At 34.6% G+C, this 14,922-nt stretch overlaps 1 protein-coding gene across 4 annotated transcripts in view; it reads left to right on the plus strand.

Annotated features, from left to right (window-relative positions):
• The first annotated feature begins 1,215 nt into the window (after positions 1-1,215).
• Positions 1,216-14,922, plus strand: part of LOC145242004 (uncharacterized) — a 221,542-nt gene continuing 207,835 nt past the window's right edge. For 2 of the 4 annotated variants that reach the window (XM_080104891.1, XM_080104893.1), the window contains exon 1: positions 1,216-1,403. The gene's annotated coding sequence lies outside the window, so the exon portion shown is untranslated. The remainder of the gene's footprint in view (positions 1,404-14,922) is intronic. The other 2 variants (XM_080104892.1, XM_080104894.1) reach the window with 1 other exon arrangement.

Raw genomic sequence — 14,922 nt, forward strand, 5'->3', positions numbered from 1 at the left:
GGCGCTTCTACACTATCAGAACGAAATTTTGTAGTCGATAAATCGAGTTTTCAAATAAAAATCAATGCTTTGTACTGATTTTTTGTCAGTTCTAATAAATTAGAATGTTAGCTTCCAAATTATGCAGTCGAAATTACTTGAATATTACTGCATTATTAAACAAAACAACTTTAATCGTGTTAGCAGGTGAAAAATTGCAGCCATCATGTTTAAATCGAAATGGAAAATTACCCCCCCCTTTTGAACTCTCCCGTGTCTTCCATAAGCAAATACGATCGTTTTCTTCAAATTCTATTTTTTGTTTTCTTTAATAAATAGTTTTCTACTTTATTGCTGCCATTATTTTCATGTGAAATTCAGTTTTATGATTTCCGAAATATCGTTCCAATAGTGTAGGACTAGGAGCGCTTTTGTTTATGAAGCTCGACGTACAGAGCATAACTTAATTCGGAATATAGACCTTTTTGTCATTTACTCCGCGGAATAAGGTCTTTCAAGTTTATTTGTATTTCTTGTCGGATAATTAAAAAGTCTGTATACCTCTTTTTTACAGGTTTATAATGCTTTTTTTTTTTTTTTTTTTTTTTTTTGTGAAAATTTGATTTAATTTCCAATAATAAGATTATTCTAATCATTCATTCATTCACAGATTGCAACTGTATTTACTGCGGCTAGCACCCATCCCGAACCGGGGATCGAACCTAAACCATCTACTTGATAGTTAACTCATGGGAGTACTCAAGTGCCCGCAAACGATCAAATGTCTTTGGTTCTTATCAAGTGGCTTCATGCCTTGTCTCGAGCGATTTTCATAAAAAAAAGAAGAAAACTTTGATATGGCACATGCGACGCCTGTTATTTCAATGCTACTTTCTTTTGTTTTAGGTAAATGTGGGGGTGGGGAGCTTTTTTCACTTCAAAGTAATTTCCCGCACAGCTATTACTTGAAATCCTCAAGATCTTGCTCTGTTTCACAAATAGTCAAGCAGTGGCAGTACTTGAATAAAAGTTTGCAGTCATCACGCAATATACCTTCGTGCAATATAAACGAAGATTAAACAGAATTATGAATGGGATGAAAATAGCGCTCGTACTCCAGGCGTAGTAAAGTCGCGAGTCAATCGCAGTTACCTGCCCTTTGTTTACATCCAAATTTTCTGAGTCACTCGCGCACAATTTCTTCTCTTTTTTTTAAAAAAAGAAAAAACATTAAGTAAATAAAACACATTGTGTCTGTCTGTGTGTCATGTTGCTTCTCCTTGTATTGCCATTGCTGTGCATGTCGGTGTATTGCTTTGCTGGGCAGGGTTTGTGTTTTTATAGAAAAATTAATGACAACCACCCAGGTTCAACAGTTTGCCGTTTTTTTTTTCCCACACAACATGTTATTGTCAAGGTGAGAGGTAAGTCTCATTCATAAAAAAAAATCTCATAAAAAAATCATAATGTAATAATGATGATGATCATGATTATGATGATCATAATGACCATGATGATGATTTAATAATAATAATAATAATAATAATAATAAGCAACCTTCAACTTAAACCACAAACAACTTGTTCGTTGTTAATTAGCGTACTTTTAATTAATTTTATTACTATCCATTAAATTATAACAATGAACTTTTTTTCATTCATAATTTTTCATTCATATTTTCATTTTCTCATGGCGCTATATAAACATTAGATGATTGGGAAATTTTCAATTGTTTTTACGTATTATAAATGGATTGATAATACATTTCAGGTTATATTTAACTATTAAACATTTATTGTATTTGAAAAATAATAACGACGTGCAAAAAGAAAAAAAAATCTGAAAATAATTAAATAAAACTTAAAACTTTACTGACGGCGTCAGAAAGAAGAAAAGAAGAGAAAGTTCAACTTGGTTTAAAAAGTCATTCGAAAAGCAAATATCAAAAAGTTTCAAATTATCCCAAAGATAATTTTAAAAAATTGACTTGCTTTTTTAAAAAAAACGCACTTACTCCACAAAAATCATTGAACTAGCAATCGTAATGTTTACTATTAATTATTAACTCGCTATGAGTTCTCACACAGACACAGGTCATCGTCAGAGATTACTCACTGATAATAACCGGTGGTGGTCTCTGGTGGTGTTCCCTGAAGTCTGAGTGACAGCAAGTCTCCTCAGATTTCCAGAATTCACCATCTTTCTCATAACCTTTGCCGCTGACTTTGCGTTATTGCAACAATTGCTTACCATTGATTTCTCGCTAGCAACGACTATCGGTCTTTACTGAGATATGAGTGGCAGTAAATTTGTTCCAAAGTCTTAGTCCTCATTGCACTGTTCCAGTGGAGGTTTGGTAAGTGCTCTTCCTCCTCAGCCTTTCCATCTTTCTGGACCCTTTATATCATCGTCGTCGTCGTCGTCGTCGTCGTCGTCGTCGTCATCATCATCATCATCATCATCATCATCATCATCATCATCAAATCACTATGGTATTTTTATAGAATCACTTCACTTTTTTCTTATGTATTTTGGATCGTCAGAGAAGTTTGGGTGAGGAAGGGGCTTGCCACTCGGACATAGGGTTAGTGAAAAACTCATAAATATATCAGAAAACTACCCATTTGATATGAAAGCGATTCTATAAAAGTCACAGGATAATTTAGGTTTATTTCCCATTTTATATTTTATATAATCTCTGTGGTCTTGCCCGACACACGCACAAGAAACGTTTTTGTGCACGAAAATAAAGGCATCGTACATGAACGTGGTTTGATTGGGTTACATATCTGTTCTTAAAAAAATATTATCAACGTTACACTAGAAAAAATAGTAATTTTAAATTGAATTTCACATCCATGAGACACAAAAAAATGGACAAAAACTCAAAACTAAGCAAAACAGAGGTACATGTTGAAACTTACAAAGAGATTATATTACATTTGAAATTTTTCGCGAGAATTGTTATCATGAAAATCACATGAAATATTTTTTTAATTATTATTTTTTGGTGAAAATACTGATTAAACAATGTTTTATTCAATGATAATATTGTTAGTTTGAGAAATTTATTTTTCTTCGCGTTACATTGGTTTCATTGACACGGATTTTAGGGTCTTTTTTCGTAATTTTCATGAAATTTTATTTTTAATTGTTAACTTCTACGATGCTTTATTTTAATAAAAAATGCAAAAAATGAATTCATGCATTTCTTAATACTTAAAACTAGTAAAGGTGTTTTTGTTTACAGAAAATAATTTATTTAAAATATAGATTTATTATATTTTCTGATCATTGATTAAAAATATACTGAAAATTTCATTAAAATTGGTCGATTTCTTGAAATTTAGTGAATTTTTAAATAATGGAGGGGTTCAATTTGGCAAAGTTACCAAATCACGACGAGAAAAAAAATTGTATAAGCATTAATATTTTTTAGATGAGGAAGCTTTTCGAGTTAAAATCTATTGAGAATTACACATTTGGTATTGAGAAATACACACTTTAAATATGTAAACATTAAGTAAAGTCATGCAATATGGCCCAAATTGGCAGCCATTTCTGATAACTTGTTATTCTTTACCTAATGTTTACATATTTAAAGTGTATTTCTCAATACAAAACGTGTATTTCTAAATAGATTTTAACACGAAAAGATTCCTCATAATACTATTTAACAAAAAAAAAAAAAACAACAAATAAATAAATAAAAATGAATAAGGTATCTGGCTTCCAGGGTTAAAAAACGATTTTATTTTGGGAATATTAAGTTGGACGATCCCCAGTGTGAATGTGGTATTATGGTGAGTGAGAGCTCTAGTTAAGATTAGCTTAGTCAATAAAGGTAACTTGAAAAGGATGACCATAGACCCCCCTCCCCTTCACATTTTTTGATTGGCCTTGTGCTGATTTTTATTTTTGTCGACATTTTTTTTTTGTAAACATTTTGTTCCCAGAATAAAATATATAAATCCAAGTGTAGTACCTGTTCTGATGCTACACTTAAAGTCCTTAGTCAATGTAGGGGAAACCCTTCTATACTAAGGCAATTTGTGTTTTTGCATACTGCCAGAATGCTTTTCTATGGGGGAGGTGGTTTTCTCCTGCATTGAAAACGACCTTGTGTCACATTTTGCTCTCGTGGAGAAGCAAATAAACACACACACACACACACACACACACACACACACACAAGCAGCAAAAAAAAAAAAAAAAAAAAAAAAAATTGATGTCTACACAGATTTTTTTTTCTCGCAATAAAATAACACCGTGATTTAGTGACTTGTCCGAAAATGTTTATACGTTTTGAGACCGGCCATTCATTTTGCACGTACATAGCTTTACACTCACGCGTACAGTGAATAATAGCAACAATAACTGAAAAATAAAATTATTTATTTCCTTCCTCACGAAAGGAAAATATAACAATATTGTTTTTAATGTGGGGAGAAAACCAGCTTCCACAAAAGGGGCATTCTGGAAGTAGCCAAAAATAAAAATTGCCTTAGTATAGAAGAGTTTCACTCTCAATTGATCAAGGACAAATTAACTTAAGCGTAGCATCAGAACAGATACTACACTGTGTTCTTGACCCGAACTGTACATTGTACTAGCAAAATAAACAATCATCCATTTTAACAAAATAGCGTCTGATTTGAAATTGTTTTTTGAAATTTCTATTTTTAATTTTATTTATTTTTAATTCTTTTATCTGCTATTTTTATTTTTTGTTATTCAAATACGTTTTTATGTTTTTGGGACTGTTATTTCGCTATAGACACGCACGCGCTCGAGTGCACAAAACTAGGCACGCACCCGCACACAAAATCTATGTTAAAAAGCGGTCAGGCCGCGCGCAAACATGGACGAATCGCGCACTGTTGTTGCGTAATCCAGTCGCAACATTTATTGTGACATTAATTTGAATGAAGTTATTGCGCCAAACAAACTACATACATACATACATACATACATACATACATACATGATGATGATGATGATGATGATTGCAACGTCTTGTCAGACGAGTGCCACTCCCTCAGACATTTAAAAGTTCATGAGCCCAAAAATGACTTTCGTCGTCACAGGACCATTTTAATAGACGAATGCCTGAGGGAGTATCTATACAAAGATGATGTTACAGAGTCTTAGATTTGTACGATAGCTAAGTCTCTCTCTCGGTTCAAAATGTTGAGATCCAGCAACAAGCAAGAGCAAGATAGCCAGCAACAAGTTAAACTGCAGACCAGCTTAATGTGGGTACTGGTCTCCCGCTTTATGGTTTTTTTAAATCAGAGATTTGCTTCTCCTAGAAAGGTTGCCTTCACCACAGCTTACGGGAGCCCTCTCCACCCCATACATACATACATACATACATACATACATACATACATACATACATACATACATACATGGTGATGATGATGGCAGCAAATTCGTTTTTGAACATTGCCATTACTTGATATAGCACAAAAAAAAGAAGATATACAGAAGTACAAAACAAATCAGTGATGGGCCGCACGAAGGTGGCCTTTAAGCCTTGCCAAACTCTGGCATTCTTTGGCACACATTGTGCAGACATGTGTGCCACTATGCCACTAGCAGCACGTTCTTGATGGTCACTTCTATGTATAATCAAATGCCGCTTCAAACCACCTGCTACACACACACATACATGATGATGGCAGCATCTTCACAGATGATTGCCGTCTCAAGATTCATGAACTGTATTAAGTAGCCTCTTATGTGTCCTCGGGTGGCTGTTAAGACCTGCAATTGACTTAGAAGGACAATGACATACATGACACCAAGTTCAATCTTAACAGGCTTGATTGGATCCGGATGAGGAATATTGTTTTTGTACATAACCATGTGCCTTCTCAGTCCAGATGTAGAGCTGCATACCTTACTACATATTACACACACTGCTATGAATGACGTTGGGCTGTTATTATGAGACTTCAGGTGGCTCACATACCCTACCTTTGAAAGGAGAATTCGACCACGCGTTTCACAAATCCAATTTGCATCGTTGCTTGGCAAAAATTCCACATCTTCCCTCCGAATTGCTCTTTTCAGCAGTGCACGCTCCATCCTTTTAATCTGAAGAGAACCACAGCCATTTTTTACCAATTTCTACCAAGCGCCACGATCAACTGCAGTTTCTTCTCAGGTGTTGGTATCAATATCTGTATCCCTCAGAATGCTCTTAAGGCCATTCTTGTAGTGCTTTTTGGGCTTATGTTGTGGACGCTTATCACTCGCAAGTTCTCCATAGAAGAATCTCTTTAGGAGACAATCATCACCCATACGTACGATGTGACCTGCCCATCACAACTGCGCAGTGGTAACCACAAGGCTTGACCACTGTGCTTTTTCTCGTACCTCTGTGTTCGATATGTTCATTTGCCAATTAATATTCAAAATTCTTCTCAGACACGTAAGATGGAAATGTTCTAGAACCTTAATGTGTCTCTGGTGGGTCATCCATGTTTCTGCAGTATATAGAAGCACTGTGACAACACACGCCATGTACACACGCTTGTTCTTAATGGTGAGTCCAAGATTACTCCACACACACACACACACACACACACACATACATACATACATACATACATACATACATACATACATACATGCACACACATACATACGCATATACATACATAAATACATACATACACACATACATATATACACACATACATGCATACACATACATACATACACACATACAGACATACGCATATACATACATAAGTACATACATACATACATACATACATACATACGTATATACAAATAAAAGAAAACGTGTAAAATCTTTGTATTCTGGTTATCTTTACGAATTGTGTTTCCACTTCACTTCCGGTGACCCCCTCCCTTTATGTTAAGAATTGTTTGTCTAAATAATAAAGAAATTTAGAACCCCCTTTTTAATATGTCGATAGAGGGGCTTACTTTATCTATTCTGTATTTTCACCAAACAATTTAATAAAAGATATCGCAAAAAAAAAACAAAAAAAAAAAACAAAAAAAACAAACGAAGGAGCACCCAGAAGTCAAGTGGAAACAGTAATCGTAAAGATAACCGTTTGACCATTTCTTGTGTGTGTGTGTGTGTGTGTGTGTGTGTGTGTGTGTGTGTGTGTGTGTGTTTCTCTCGCGTCCACGTGATTTACAAAATATTATTTATTTATTTAGTAATCGATTAAAAAAACAATTGGGTAAACTAAAACAAACTTTTTTTTTTTTTAAAAACATAATTTAATTGGAAAATTAAATCCACCGTATTGCATTGCGGTTTCTTCGTAGGAAATTATTTCTGGCTTTAAAATACTTAGCATCATCGTCCATTAAGCAATTAGACGCTTTGGAATCTATACATATTTCACGAATAGCGATTAAAATAAGATTACCGTAAACAAACTTATAGTTTTATAACAATTTATTGGGTCAAGATCAAAGTGTAGTATCTGTTCTTCAGATGCTACACTTCAATTTCTTGTTCTCTGTTAGTGGAGGAGAAATCCTTCACGACTGAGACAATTTTTTTTATTTTTTGTTCCTTTTCTCCACATTAAAAACGACCCTGGTGTCTAACTCTGTCCCGTGAGGAGGCATTGTAAATAGGAACAATTTGTTTAAATTTAAATGATCATAAATTGAATTTAACTAAAAAAAAAAAAAAAAAAAAAAAAAAAAAAACTTTTGTAAAAAATAAAGGACGGTGGGGCGAAATAAAAATGAAAATAAATTGACTCCAGAGCAACGCCGGGTATGTAATATTAGTAATTAATATAAAAAAAAACAAAAAAAACATAAATGTAAAATCCTAACCAAACCCTACATTTGCCGCAAGTGCGCGCGTGCGTGTGTGTGTGCGTTCGTGTGTGCGCACTGTCATTTACAAACTGACACAGTGACACTGTTAGTGTTATTATAACATAATCTAGAATTTGCACAATATCTCGTGCACACGCACGCGCGCATATCTAACTGATCGCAACTCAGTACCATAGGTGCTCGCAAATTTAAAACAACAAACTAATTAACTGTATTTTTAATAATAACGCAAACACGACAGAGTGCTAGAGTGACAGACACGTATGCATTGCGTTCACAGTGCGAACACATTGCAACATTATTCACTTAAAAAAGTTAGTCGCACAGACAGCAGTACAGCATAATCCTTCACGACTGAGGCAATTTTTTTTATTTTTTGTTCCTTTTCTCCACATTAAAAATGACTCTGGTGTCTAACTCTGTCCCGTGGGGAGGCATTGTAAATAGGAACAATTTGTTTAAATTTAAATGACCATACAGACAGCACTGCACTGTAATGTAATAAGCAAGGTTACCCAGCGTTACTCAACTTTGGGGAGCGGTATGGACAACAAAATAGAAGTGTTTTTTTTTTTCAGGTGTCAGTACTTATTAAGGCTTAAATTCCACTCGAGGATAAGTGTTAAATGAGTGTCAGATGAATGGTTAGACAACATCATGATGATTGGTAATGGTGCTGGTGATTGGACAGAATTTAATTATTTAATAAAGCAGACCAACAACAATTTGTTTACATTGGATGTAAAAACGATCATGTTGTAGTCAGCTGTGAAGCACTCTCGCGGTATTATGTGTGTGACATTTTATCTTTTAATCGAGCAACTACCCCCCTCTCTCTCTCTGGTAACTGGTTCAATATTACATAATATAGACGGTTCAACAAGAATTTGTTTACACTGAACTTAAAAACAATTATGGCGTAGTCAGTTGGGAATCAGTCTCGCGGTATTGTGTGTGTGACATGTCTTTTAACCGCACTGAGTGCGAGACCCCTCTCTCTCTCTCTCTCTCTCTCTCTCTCTCTCTCTCTCTCTCTCTCTCTCTCTCTCTGGTAATTTATTTAATATAATAAGAAATAAACAAAAATATAACTGACCTAATTTAAGTGTTGTTTTTCAAACCACTATCAGTAAGAAATTAATTTTTTTAAAACCAAATACATTAATTTGGTTTCTTGTGACTTCACGGAATATTACAGTATTCTATTTTATTTTTACCATAAATAGTTTGGATCCTCACTGGATCTGGTGATGTAATCTTTGTAAGTGTACCTTGTGTAGTTTCTGAATTTTAGCTTGCCCCCTCTCTTTCTCTCACACGCGCATGCGCGAATTTCCTTTAAGTAAAAGACAACAAACATATTCGAGAGTCGAATGCACACGACTTGTATTTCTAAGTATTTATCTCCCTTTAACGGCGAGAAAATGTAACGCGTGATATTTAAAAGCATTCTGATCCGCAGAAAATTCCTGGGCAGATCCGTCGGTATCCCCGGTAGATGCACCTCAGGCGATGAGCAATGAACTAACCTCTTCTCCAAGAGAGAAAGTAAAGTAAGGGAGGGTGGACCTCCTAGAACTACACAGGGATAGCAACATAAAACAACCAATAGGGAAGAGGCCATTTCAGAAATGGCATAGATCACGTTCATCTTGGTGCTGAGAGAAAAGTCTCCCGGTTAGATTAAACGTTTTAGAGTAAAAATTACTCCTCTCTCTCTCTCTCTCTCTCTCTCTCTCTCTCTCTCTCTCTCTCTCTCTCTCTCTCTCTCTCTCTCTGTGTTTTTCTATTGTGGAAAGAGAGAACAGTTAAAAAAATGTGTTTCTTCAAGATCAGCGCCGCACGCCGCAGAGCGCCCTTGTGTTGACAAAGATATTCAAAAGCCTTTTTGGGGTCCTGTCGGCTGAACGAAAAAAAAAAAAAAGTCTTTATTTGAACTTTCATAATAAAAACTAGCAGGGATACTCGACGTTTCTCAGATTGAATGATGATCAACAAATGTTGTACACTTCCAATATTTTTATTGTCATCGAAATCGGTGAAATCGCTCATTCGTCAATCAAATCAATCGATTGCCTGCTCTACTCGGCGGTTCACTGCGGTGCACCGAGAGGATGCTTCACATGCCTCTCCACAGTGACTTACTCCACAATACTTGCACCTAAAAGAACGTACATTTGATTTTATGAAATTATTTTTATATAATGACTTGAATTAAAATTTAAAATGCAAAAGTTAAGTACAATCGTTCAATTATGCTCTAAACAGAAACATTCATTTTGAACGCGTCCTTATCTAACAAAAGAACCCGTCTGCTTGTGCAATAAAAAATACTTCTCAAATACACTTGTGATGTTAGGCTGTATAAAAGTGTTAACTTTGGTTAAAATCGGACTGTTCCTTCTCTAATGGGAATTTTTCGATTATCGAAGCATTTCAATACAAAACTTATCTCAGAACACTCCCAGACACATAAGGTACATGTGTGTGAATTTTTAAAAATATGGGTATAGCCGTTTTGGAGTTCGTAGAGAATGAACTCACACAAACACAAACAAAGTGCCTTTTATATATAAGTAGAGATGTAGGTTCTTCTTTGTTATTAGATCGAAATTTGAAAGTCGAAAAATCAATTTTCATTAAAAAAAAAACAATAATATCTACTTACTCTTTATATCAATTTCAACTAAAAACAATATTATCAACTTAATTGTTATATCACAAGTAGTTAAATATTACCGCATTATTACATAAAACAAGAATTTTCATGCTTTATCGAAAGATGCTTCACCATATTCGTTAGAGACATGTGACGTAAAACAAGAAAGGCAACTCAAAGTTTTGAATCGGCCTAAGATTTTCAATTTTCAGAAGATAATTACCTCCCCTCTTGCGATACAACCTATTCTGAATAAAATAAAATACGTATTAGATACGTTTGAAGCCAAAACAACGCATTATTACAAAATAAACAGACATTTATTTTGTTTGGAATTTTATATTGAAATTCATAAATATACTTTGAAGCAAAACTTCATTTCCAGTAGGTCTTTCTTTCTTTCGTTCTTTCTTTTTTTCTTTTTTATTTTTTTTTTTGCCACATTCTTGTTGGAGCAGAGAACCAGCAAGTAGAAGTCCGTTTGTTGTTTTTACGGTAGTTTTTTTTTTTTTTAATCTCGGAACGGTGCGTTGGTCACGCTAGATTCACGTTAAGATTTTTGTTCCTTAGAAGCGCTTGTTGAGTTTGAATAAAATAAATACGTATTAGATACGTTTGAAGCCAGAACGACGCATTATTACAAAATAAACAGATATTAATTTTGTTTGAAATTTATATTGAAATTCATAAATATATTTCGAAGATATACTTCATCTTCAGTATGTCTTTCTTTCTTTCTTTTTGCCATGTTGTTGTTGGGGCAAGTAGAAGTCCGTTTGTTGTTTTTTACGGTAGTTTTTTTGAAATCTCGGAATGGAAAAGTCGGAGGGATTTCAAAGTCTTTTTTTTTCGTCCAGTCGACAGAACCGCGAAAGTTTTTTGAGGCGCTGCTGATCTTGAAGAAGACTACTGCATTTTATATAAGCTTAAAATTTCGCTGCTTCAGTAGAAAATCTGAAATTGAAATCTTCAGCTTTCTAACTCTTTCTAGATCTGGTAAGACTTGCTGTCGCCCAGACTCCTGGGAACACCACTTGTTGTTACCAGTGAGCGATCATTATGGTCTGTGTTTGAACCCAATAAATAGCAGAGAAATAGTTAAAGATAATAATAATAATAATGATAATAATAATAATAATAATAATAATAATAATAATAATAATAATAACAACAACAACAACAATAATAATAATAATAATAATAATAATAATAATAATAATAATAATAATAATAATAATAATAATAATAATATAATTCTTATCAATGTAGGCAAACAATTCATTTCAATATTTATAATCTCATTCGTGTGGTTTCAGCTCTTTTTAACGATTTTTCATTTTCTTTTATTGCAAAAAAATCAAATGAATCACAAGAGAAAAATCATTTTAGTCCTTCCTTGTCGTTTTCAGCTGGCATCGAAAGAAAAAAAAGGAGAAGAAAAAAAGAAAAATGAAAAAGAAAAGAAAAACAGACAAAAAAGAAAAGACAAGTTCCATTTATTTCCTATTCTTTCTTTTTTGTATGTATTTTTTTACAGTTTAGATTTTTGGTTCCAAAGCTGGAGTCATCATTCAATGATGTATGTTAACAATACATACATACATACATACATACATACATACATACATACATACATACATACATACATACATACATACATACATATGTGTTTTAATGCACGTTGTATAAAAAGGGTATAAAAATTTGGGGGTATAAAAAAATGTTTCAAAAGTATTGTATGATTGAGCTTAAAGTTCAGTAACTCTTGCAGTTATAGTTATAAAAAAATGTCCACTTTTTAAAATGCCGAAAAATATCTCACGTATTAAACCCGTAAAAGTGGATTCTTTTAAGAGAGAGAGAAAAAAAAAAAAAAAGAAAGCAGAAGATGGCATCTAAAATAATTGCTCGGAATTTTTCCTATTTTATTTTTTTTATTTTTTTTATTTTTTTATCTTTTATTTTTAAACTATTTCTCTGCTATTTATGGAGTTCAAGCACGAATCATAAACCAAAGATTGCTCACTGGCAACAACAGGTGGTACTGGTGTTCCCTGGAGTCTGGGTGGCAGGAAGTCTCGCCAAATCTAAAAAGTGTTAGAAAATGCAGATTTTTTCAAACACTTTTCCCTTCTCTCAATAACTGATGCAAATGACGTTGCTTTCTCGCAACAACCGTTTACCATCGATTCCTAGGTGATTATTATTATTATTATTGGCTCACATGGAGCTTTCACACACGTCAACAAACGATCGGTTTGGAGACCTGTGGTGTTCTCTGGAAGCTGAGTGACAACAAGTCTTCCCAGACGTCCAGCTCTCTCCACCTCCTTCGATAGCACTTGCAGATAAATATGCATCATCGCAACAGCCTCATACCATTGATTTCTCGCTGGTAGTGGCCATTGGTTTATACTGGAATTTGAGTGGCACTAAGCCTCCCCACGATCCCAGTTCTCTTCGCGCTTGTCCAGCGGAGGTCTAGCCAGCGCTCTCTCCTCGGTCTTTCCATCCTCCTTGATCCTTCTCGGCTCTTTGGTATCACTTTTCTATTGGGGGGGGGGCGATGATGAGACAATGGGGGGATGCATGATGGTGGTGTAGAACTTGTTGATATGCAGCTTCGGCGTTCTTCATTCCCTGTAACGCTTCTTTGATATATTGTGTTGTGTTATTCCCCCACATTCTAGGGGTTTCCTTAATATTTCAGCCGTTTTATTTATCGTTAGGCGTTGTATTTTTGCGGTTATTCCTCTGATTCCAATTTCTGCCATTCTTTTTTCGAAGTTTTTCGGAATTTCGCTCAGCTTCAAAGATCTCTCCTTGATAACAATGTGTGGTGTTCCCTGGAAGCTGAGTGACAACACGTCTCCCCAGCTTTCCAGTACTCTCCACCTCTTTCGATAACAGTTGCAAATGACTTTGCATTATCGCAACAGCCGCTTACCATTGATTTCTCACAAGCAGCGGCCATTGGTCTTCATTGATATTATTATTATTATTATTATTATTATTATTATTATTATTATTATTATTATTATTATTATTATTAACAACAACTACCACAACGAACGCAACAAACAACATTTGTCGCTTTAAGTAATTACATTTTGTGGGTATCTAATCCTCCGTTTGTGGCACAAGTTCGGGAACTTAACGTTATGATCAGGGCGGGAAACCCCTTCTACACAAAGGCAACTTTTATTTTTGCCTACTGCCAAAGTGCCCTTTTTAGTGAGCTGGTTTTGCCCCACATTAAAAACGACCTTGTGTCACATTTTGCTCTAGTGCGAAAGCAAATGAATACAAAAAAGGGTGGTGGTGGAAGACCTCTGTCTCTTCCTGCAGCATTTTTTTTTTTTTTTCATTTTGGGAGGCGCCAAGAGAGACAGAGATAGATATGAACACAGATACTACACTTTGATCTGAGTAGATATTTGTGCTATAGACCTCGTTTTTTATTGAAACTTTGGTTGACGTTGGTTTAAATTTAATTTAACGAAATAACAGAATGAAATTTATAAATCAAATCAATTTAAGTTACAGAAAAATAAATAACATCACGTTTTTCTCCTAAAATGTCTCGACTGCAAATATTGAAATACAATCAGCTGTTTCGTTTCCGGTTCTAAAGTAAGCATAAAATATTCCCTCAAAAACAAACACTACATTCACATGCTTGTAAAATCTGGAATATCAATTCTCTTATTTTAGGTTTTTATTTTTTCTCTAAATAAATAAATTTCCATACTGTCCTTTTTTCTTCTTGACATTTATTTTTTCCTTCTTTTTTCTCATTGTTCCTTTTTATATTTGTATCAGTGCGTGTTTAAATCGATCATTGATGATGATGATGATGGCGATACTCATGATGATGATCACGACGACAATAATAATAATGACAACAACAACAACTGTAGTAGTTATAATATCTTCTTTTTTCTCTTCTTTCGTTCCGTCTGTTATTTTTTTAGCTTTAGTTATATTTTCCCTTCTTGAATGGCAAGCAAAAATCCTTTTTTTTTTTACTTTTCTCCCTCTTAGCCGAACACAGTGCGCGTCTCCTCCCACTCCCTGCGTTTTTGCTAGTCACTCGCCTCCCACTTGCACCCTCTTATTTTTTGTCTCCCTCTTTCTCTCTCGCCAGTTTCTTTTGCGCTGTTTTTATTTTTTTGTATATTTTGTAGTTCTCTATTCGTTTCGAGCTCTCTCTCTCCCCACTCTCTCTCATCTTTTTTAGATTAAAGTCATCTCTCTTCCCTCCTCCACCTCCCTTCTATTTCTATTCGCTGTTGCCGTCACTGTCGTTGCTCCTCCTGATTTATTTCGCCGTATTTTCTCGTCACCGTCTCCTTTTTTTTGTCTCCCCTTATCTTGTGTAATTTCTTGCACACACACACACACACACACACACACACACACACACACACACACAC

The sequence above is a fragment of the Euprymna scolopes genome, chromosome 21, assembly GCF_053919585.1.
Source record: "Euprymna scolopes isolate OS-2025 chromosome 21, ASM5391958v1, whole genome shotgun sequence".
Taxonomy (NCBI): domain Eukaryota; kingdom Metazoa; phylum Mollusca; class Cephalopoda; order Sepiida; family Sepiolidae; genus Euprymna; species Euprymna scolopes.